Source organism: Ixodes scapularis, unplaced genomic scaffold (assembly GCF_016920785.2).
Source record: "Ixodes scapularis isolate PalLabHiFi unplaced genomic scaffold, ASM1692078v2 PGA_scaffold2__306_contigs__length_199485367, whole genome shotgun sequence".
NCBI classification, from domain to species: domain Eukaryota; kingdom Metazoa; phylum Arthropoda; class Arachnida; order Ixodida; family Ixodidae; genus Ixodes; species Ixodes scapularis.
Window position 1 is genome coordinate 20,779,574 of NW_024609857.1, and position 9,547 is coordinate 20,789,120.

Consider the following 9,547-nt stretch of genomic DNA (forward strand, 5'->3'; position numbering starts at 1 on the left):
CAAACTTATTTTTTTCATCTTAACATACCGTATATTATAGTTAGTACTATAAACGCTTTTATAAATACTTAAATATATTTAGCTAGTAAACAACGTTTTATTTTAAAGACGTTTATTTTCTGCGAGGCTGTCTTAAACGGCGGTCGTTTTGAATCCGGAAAATTGGCGTAAAGGCGCGTTCACACTCTTGCAACCGAGTACGACCGAGAAAGACTTCTTGGGACCGGATGCGCTGAGCGGAGCTGGTCCTAAGAGATCGCAAGAGGCTTAAAAACCGGTTTGGTCTCTCTCGGTCGTACTCGGTTGCAAGAGTGTGAACGGAGTATACACCATTCCATTTAGCGCTCTCTGGGCGGCACCATTTTGTGCGACCGCAGCGCCCTCTCCACACATCCGGGAAGTTCAGCGGGTTCGGCGGGGTAAAACGAGAGAGAGGGCACGCGCGCGACTCCGCTTGCAGACGACAAACCGGGACGTTGCCGTTCTCCATCTTTGGGCTGTATCGGCGGGCTCTAACGAACATCGAACTCTCGCTCGTGGCTGCCGTTGTGAAGTGGTTCGCGTTCTTAGAATAGTTGTGGCGACTCCAAAATCAGCCTATAGCTCTCTGTCGTTCTATTTTGCTAAATGATCAACTAGCATATATTTTTTCCGTTACTTAAATAGCAGTTGAGTCAGCCGGCAGTACTACCCTCAACTACTGCTTGTATTGTGGCAGGAGAGCACGTTTTATTTATTATTTCAGACTTCCACTCACGGTCGCTAAAGGCCTACACCAGTACGAACTTGTGTATAGTAAAAAAGGTACAGCCACCGGATTTACTTTTCGCCAAAGAGACCGGCCAATCAGACACAGTTTTCCCAATAATTTTTTTTTTTTATTTGCACGCAGGTAACAGCGCAATTGGACCCCGTGAGTCCTTTTATCTAGCATAATATTACACGACAACTGGCATACCAAAATCTGCGCATCCGCGCTTGGAAGTTCCAAAATGACGCGATTTTAAACAGAGTTTGCACGCCAGCCGGACGCTACCTACAGCCCACTCGGCGGGGCGGACGTCATGCGGGGTGAGAGGGGGAGTGCATTTTTTTCTCTTTTACCCTCTCTGCTATGACCCTAATGGAACGGTCTATATCGGCACCGAATTCATTTCCATATACTTATAAAATTTACTTTGTTAATATATGTGTAGGGTGACCAGACGTCCCGTTTTGGCCGGGACAGTCCCGTTTCTGAGGTCCGCTTCTCATTCTTGTCCCTTTTTTGGCAGGAGTGCATAGTTTCGAAAGGGCCGAGGCTACATCCACGCGCGGGGTCGTAGCCAAGCCGGGAGGAGATAAGGCTCCATCCACGCAAAAGGTCACGTGACTTATAAAGTAAAGACATAATTTGTTTTTATGTACATATTATGCGTTCTTATAAGTAAATATAGGATATAAAAATAAAGAGGTTACATTTTATTGTTGTTTTAAAGTTAATATATCACGTGACTTTGCAAATTCTTAGACGCCAATGGGAAATATCATGCGTCATAAAAATAGTATCCGTAGATATCTTTATATTTATGTTGTCCAGGAGTCACACACACGTGTGGGCAGCATGCGTGCCATCCGTGCGTGTGGGCGTGCAGCCTGCAGCCACGTGGTGCGGCCAGTGCGGCCTCCGGGGCCTTCGCGCATGTGAGCATCGCTTCTGGGGCGTGGCGGCGGGGCTGCGCCGCGTGGCGTTGTAGTGTGAGCTTATGTGCATCGAGCCCACCGCTTCGTATGTTCTTGACTTGCGCGCACGCTCGCAATCTCACAAAGATTGTGAGAGGAGGAGAAGCATGCATTAGTCCCAGTAATAACAAACCTACTGAGAGCATTCAATCGAGAAAACTGGGTAAAAGGTTACAGAAGCAGTTTATTCCATGACAAATAAAACAGTAGCCGGTGCACAGATGCCACTCGTCCACGAGATCAGCGATGAACGCGAAGCCCTTCTTGCGGCAGAACTCCTGCAGGAGCCAGTTCACTTCTCTGTGCCGATCATTCAACGCCTGGATCACTGCACCCTGCCTACGCTGACACTCCAACGTAGAGAACCTGTTCTCTCGCCTCGGAAGAAAAGGCGATCTGCGTCGTCGGATTGCGTTCAAAGATCTGAGCGGCCAGCCGATGGTACTTATCAACGTACGCGCTGGCACAAACGCTGGTGTTGTTTGTGCCAACGTCGAGCAGGGCGTCAGACACCTTGAAAAACAAGATCCTAATGCCACTAAACACCCCCACTTCGGCAGCCACCCGGTTTTTCGATGCCAAATACTTGGACAAGTATTTCACCATCGAATCCCCGGCAACCAAAACTGGAGGCATATCAGAAGCGCGACCATGCAATACAACAAAGGGCCCAACTCCTTAACAAAGAAAACAATATAAAAAAAAAAAAAAACGCTTTAGAGAAAGTTAAACCCGCTTGCGGAAGACCATGCAGGAACAGCAGTCCGCGCACGGAAGGAACGCAAGGAGCAATGGCCACCGAGCACATGGCAAAACAATGGGAGACAAGTCCGGTAGGTCGATTGCTGCGTGGACGGAGAGAAGACGGAAGGGGAACTGCCTCCGTCCACGCAAGAAGTGACGTAGGGCGCCGGAAGTGACGTAGTGCGTGGATGGAGCCTTATTTCCTCCCGACACGGCTACATCCCCGCGCGTGGATGTAGACACTCCCGTTTCGAAAGTGCCACCAAGCGAGTTGAAGCAAACAGAAACTCGCTTTGAAACCAAATGAGTGCATGAAACCGAACTCCCTAGGCCCTAGGGCCTAATGCAGTATGGTAACGTTTTGAAATACGAGAAGTTATTTCATTAAATTGTTTCTCTCAATCTCAATCTTTATTACGCGGACACCCCCTCCCCCAGGGTGTCCCGTTTTCTACCTTGTTCAAGAACTAACCCTAGTAGCACGAGATGTTGCAGGAACGTTACTGCAACGTGGCTAATGTTGTGCAACGTTATGCAACGTGTAACAATGTAACGACAATATTACTAAAACCATATTGCAAAAACATTATTTCGAAACATCAACACAATGTTACACAAGTGAGATGCAACGTTACACTACTTTTACGTATGTTACTGAAATGTTGCTGCAGAAATGTTAGGGCAATATAATCCAGAAACAAAGAGCCTATGTTTCAAAGGTAACATTAAGGAGATGCATCTGTGATAACTTATAAAATGTTACAAAAACATCCCGCAACTTGAGAGGACAACACGCCTTTCTGTCTGCAGAAACATATCTCGCCTGTATTTATTTCATAAGATCCACCACCACAATGACATCCCCCTTTGTCACACCTCCACCTATTGTCAGTCATTCCCGCCTATGTCATCACTAGGCAAGAATCATCCCCCCTACTTATCGCTGGCATAGCTGATTGCACCGAATTTAAAGATGCAGTGTGATAATGAATTCGGGGTCTTGTTAACAATATTTTGATTTAGTTTTTAATGTGTTTGTTTGCAATTAGATATTTCTGTCCACTCCACTCTTTAATGTCTCAATGCCCTAAGGAAATAAACCGCTACAATATTTCTTCGTCCGCACCCGGCGTGAAGCCCACAAGGGTTAATTTTGGCTCGAAAAAAGTGTTTTTCTTATACAGTCCCAACTCGGTGTATAGTCCACAGGGGCAAATTCAAACTGAATATCTGTTTCCTTAGACGGTCCACATTATGGGGAGAGGTCCTTTTGAGCCCGCTTGTCGTGGTGAATCACAGAGCTCATGAGGATTAAGCTTGACAAACAAAGATTGCCTGGAGGCACTTAAGCTAACAGCCTGTCAACCCCAAGACATCAAAGGCCTGGACGACACACTGACAGTATGACCTGTTTCTCACTTCAGCAAAGCAAAACATATTGTAAATATTGTATTGTAAAATATCTAGAACGAAAGACACAAAATGTATTGTATCCTCTGCACCTGCAGATAGTCTGCAGAGTGAAATATTAACTTTTAGGCATGTATAGTCTGCAGACTATGGTCTGGAAACTATTGTACTTTTGTGTGTAAAGGGCTCCATTGAATGGATGTAGCAGTTTGGTTTTACTGAAGTAATTTCTGAATTAACTAATGAATATTTAATTAAAATGGACGGAGCATGGCCTCCCAGTAATCAGAAATAGTAAACGGAATGCACAGTCTCCCCAATTGCCACTTCAGTTTTGGTAGAGCTACACCTGCATGCAGCACGAGCAAGCTCAAAAGCTTTCAAATGGCCCCAGTGAGCAAGCGCCCACGAAGCAGGATGCATGCACCACGTGCCCTTTCGCTCACTCATGTCCAAAGGGCCGTCTCACGCTGCAAAGCTGCGGTCTAGTGGCTGTAGCCTTCGCTGCACCTTATTTAAGGGTCAATGCAGTGTATAGTTGTGCAGGAATATTTTTCACCATTGTTTTTGTTTCTGTAATTGTAACTGCGATTGTAATTTATTTGCACACGGATTTGACGTGTATGCGACGACGTGCAAGGCTAGACAAGAAGGTGATAACCCTTATGCATATGCGCCTACTAGCAGGCCGCCCCCTACAGTGCAGGAGACAGGAGAAAGGGGACTCAGTAGGGTAAAACAAAACAAGCACACACAGCAACAAGAAAAATAATGGTGCAAGTCACTGGTCGTCACGAGCTCAAAGCCAGTTGGCGAGAGAAGAGCTAGCAGTGGCGGGTGGTCCTCCCACGGAGAGGCTCAGGCTGCCCAGTTCTTTTGCTTGTCCGCACTGCGGAGTACAACGAGATCCCGGAAAGCGGTCCATCGAGCATCCGGCACAGTGCGCGCATCCGTGAGGCCCGTCGCCTCTCGTGGGGGGTCGCCGACCAAGGGCACCCACACCAGGCGTGCATCGTACGAGCCGTCCGCTGTGCCACAGATGATCCGTGTCGCACGGCGCTGCACACTTTCGAGCCGTTCCCAGAGGTGCTGCTGGGGCGCGGACCAGGTCGCCGAGCAATACTCCAGTCCAAAATGGGAAGTACGAGGGCCGTGTAGAGCGCTCGCAGAGCTTCCGTTCTACAGTTTCGTCACCCGCGATATGAACTCACACATCTGAAGCGCCTATCAAAGAGTATGCACAGATGTAGCACTCGTAAACCTGAGTTTTTAAACTTCTGATGATGAAAAGCTTGTACGCGGATCACTTCGTCTGCTCTCAATCGGTGTCATCGGAAAAACGCTTGGAAAAACGCTTAGGAAGAACGGGAAAACACGGCTGCCATTTTGAGTACGCTGCCTGGATGGATAGATAAATACCCATTGTAACGAGTAGTAACGAGCGGTAGCTTGCGTCACCTAGCGACGTCGACCAATGTTCACCAACACAACCAAACTTTATTATCGACTAAAGTGCTAAAGTGATTAAAAACAATTTTATAATTAAAAAAATTATACGTGTTATTTGGTACTATATACAATAAAATTATTTATTTTGTTCATTAATAAAATGATCGAAAGCGGGGCCATTCTGGACTCTATCGGGCTCTAGGCCTTTCGTCTCTAGCCATAGCCAGAAGTAGCACTTTTCTTTTGTTTGCGCAGCCGTTAGTGTTCCCGCGCAAGGCCGAGGCTTTTGAAAGCGCTATCCGCACCATCGTCACCATCGCCCTATCGTTCAATCGCCGTTCTCCCTGCAAATAACACAAAACAAGGTACGTGGTATTTTGTTACTTGTTATTGTGGAGAATGGAGCGCGTTAAGCGTTCGCTGTCGGAGTTGTCCGATCGCCAGAAAAGAAGAATCGCGCAAAACGCTCAGAGGGAACTAGAAAGGTACCGCAAAGAAGATCCCGTGGACTCCAGCACCTATGAAGACGTTTGCGCTCCTCCGGTGACGACAGAAGGTGAGGCAACCGAAAGCTTGATTGAGGTCAGAAGTCAACAAGGCTCCGAAGTTACTTCAAACGAAGACGATGACGTTTCCCTGATAGATCCTGTGGACTCTAGCACAGATGAAGATGTTTGCGCTCTTCCGGTGGCGGCAGAAGCCGAGGCAACAGAAAGTTTGATTGAAGTCCAAAGTCAACGAGGCTCCGAATTTACTTCCGAAGGAGACGATGATATTTCCTTGAATGACCTAGACTACCAGTTGTACTGCACTGGCTAAATATCTCATCTATAGCGTAGACGTATGCGTATCATTTGAATGGCTGATCAACATCACGCTGTCTAAATATCCACAACCCATTTTTTTTTTTTTTTGCAAGCTTTTAAGATTTGAGCATACAGAATGTTTTTTCTTATTTTTTTACAAAATCTTTTAAAAATAAGAGCTGATAGCTACGTGAATGCCGCTTCACTGTATGTTTCTGGGGCTCGGCGTACATTAGGTGAGGAGATAAATGTCAAAGTATGTTCACTAATTAACAAAAACTGATAATTAACTTTTTATTTGATGGCTTAATTGGCCATGTTGCAATTACAGTTTTAAAGGAAGCAATCAATAAAGCCCATCCCAATGGAGGTAATTTGCGAAAAGACAATGAGCTTTGTGATACTCGTCGTTAAAATTTTGCCGTTCTTCGCTTGATTCAAAACGCGCACCTGATTATGCTTGGTAGAAGAGTGACATAGCCACTTCTGTCCATCTGTCACAATCTCAGAAGAGTGACGCCGGCGCGTCTATGAAAGGCACGCTGTAGAGATAGTGACGATGAACCAGAAACAAATCCTTCACTATTCTATGAATCCTAACCAGGCGCGCCATTCAGCACGCGGTTTTTAATCAAGCGAAGAAAGGCAAAATTTCAACAATAAATATCTTAATGTTTTTTTTTTTTTTGCAAACTGTATAAATTGGGTTAGCCTTTACTAATGGCTCCCTTTAAAACTGCAATTGCAACGTGACCCATTAAACCGTTTATGAAAAATTTAATTAACAGAATTTTGTTAGCCAACATGCTGTGACATTTATCCCCTCATAGAATGCCCTCCAAGCCCCACAAACATATACTGAAGGCGAATCCACGTAGCTATCAGCTTTCTTTTTTTTTTTTTCAATTCCGTAAAGAATTAAAGAAACGCCCTGTATAGCTTCACTCTTTAATATGCTTTTTGCAGGAGGGCACTGCTTTTGCCTAGAGGTGACTTTGTAGAAAGAGGCAAGCACTTTTTTTACTCTTATTATGTTTATAGTCAGCTTCTTTCACTCTGACTTTCCCTTTTATAACTACTTTCCAGGCATTGAGTGACCTTTGATGTGGAAATTATGTTCCTTAATATGTCAGTTTGTTTTGCTGACTTTTACTGCACTTTAGAAACAGGACTGAGAAAAGTGAGTGTTTATTTCGTTAATGTCATTACTAAGCAACATGAAGCCTGCCATGTGCACAGCTTTTTTTAGGTTAGGGGGTGGGGACCCATGCAATTTATTGATCACAATAATTATGACGTTTATGTTATTGACAGAGGACAAGCAGGACATTTGCCTGTCTCATTGAGGTTTCCGAAAATAAGTTTTTGACTTCGGGGAGTAATCTACAGCTAATAATGACACTTGGTGTAGAGAAAGGGTGACACTGCGCTCAAGATGGCGATAAGGGACTGTGTGCCCTCTAGTTTTATGTAACTGTTCCTCTTCCTTCTCTGTTCATTAATATGACATATGTTTGTTTTATGATAACTTTGAGCAGCAACAGATATGGTAACATCAGTGGCAGGTTACTCTAGTGTTTTTTTTTATTGAACTTATTTACCACTATTTTCACAATCTAATATCTGTGTATATAGAACTAAGCGAGTAGCTGTCACACCTATTCCTGGTAAACGTCAATACTGCCTATGAATAGGATGTAAACATTTTTGTTATAATTTTCGTCTGTGTAATTACTTTTTTTTTTCCTCTTGCAGTTGCCCTATGGATGCAAGAATGATCCGTTTGTAACACACCTTTGCTTATATATCTAGTCAATTTTATTTAACTCAAAGTTACTTTCAAACTACATGTTTCTTCTGCTAACTTAAGCTTGGTTGTTACCACTCATTATACTTTTTGAGAAGTTGAGTATGTTTCTTAGTGAATCTGCAAATGTTTCCGCAGTATATGTCTGGTCCTGTTGCTGCAACCTTTTTCGTGATGTTTTCTCACAGTTTATTTTAATCAAGTTGGCTGAGCTTACAGCTTCTACTGAGTGCAATGTAAAACTTGGAAGATTTATGAAAATAAACCCTATCTCAACAAATCTTTTGGATTCCTCTAAGCGTCCTACTTTATGGTCAGTGACAGGTGCCTCTTAGAGGGCCACTAAAAAAGTTAGAACAAGTTAGAATGACATGGATAGGACACCCATGTCATGAAATGCATTTTCCTTGAAAAAAAAAATAAAATAAAGTATAACTATTTAGGGTGCAAGACTCATTTTGGCAAGACTGATTTTACATGGTTGCCTGAAAAGTGGTTGCTATTTCAAGGAGATAGCTTTCTTTTTGTAACTTCCTATTGGCTGGAAGGAAGTGATGGAGACGGATGTGCATACTTTTCCCAGCAACCCCTGCTTCCTTCTCTGCTTGCCACGAGCAGGTGCGAGAGAGAAAGGTAGAGTGGAGGACTGCTTTAAATTGTGTCACAAAGTGAAAATGTTGCTGAAATTATACTGTCTGGGGGGGGGGGGGGGGGGGGAATGCATCTTGTGATATGCATGTTCTATTAGTCAGTAGAGACTGACTAATAGACTGTAGAGAGTAGATAATCCACTCCAAAATAATTCAAAATCTTGCAATTGGAGAAACAATTGTAGAAGTTATCATGCAAATCAATTGCCCAATGGTTGGGGATACTGGTAATCCATGAAACCTTTTACTTTTGTGGGTTGTGAAAGTTTAATATAAAAGAAATGAAAATCAACACTAATTAATTTCGAAATATTGAGTCTGAATAGTTACAGTGCTGTCTCCACTATGCTCCGTTTCACTTTAAGTTAAAGCATAGTGAACGGTAGGGGCCATCCCAGCTGATCCAGCGCCGGAAGAGTATCACATGACTTTCCAGTTGTGTGGAACGGGAGGCAGAGCTCAAAGTCGCATCAGACTTGACGCTAAATTGACTGGGATGGCTCGTAGTGTATGCTGTGCTTCAACTGAAGGTGAAACGGAGTATAGCTGCTAAATTTGGCTTTGGAGTTCCGTGAGGCATATATATTACAGGCTACATTTCTGGTAACCGACATGTTGTCAACAAGTGCTGTGCTCAACAGTTACTAAGATGTCAACTTGGGTATTAAGGCAACTTGGAACAAACATTTTATCTTCAGTATACCCATTCATTAGCTAAATGTGTCTAGCCTTTGTTGGTTATAAGTGCTAATTATGTTGGGAATTAAAATCAATGTTTTTTCCTTTAAGATCATCAGAAGTTCTTTATTTCTCTGTCACGTAAGAAAGATTTTTTTTTTTCCCTCACAAAGTTTACTTCACAATTAGGCTAAATGTCTTTTTTAGTGACTTCTCTGCTCAGAAAAGTCTTGTGCAAGAACATTGGAGTGACAAACATCTGAAAGTTAAACATTTTGATT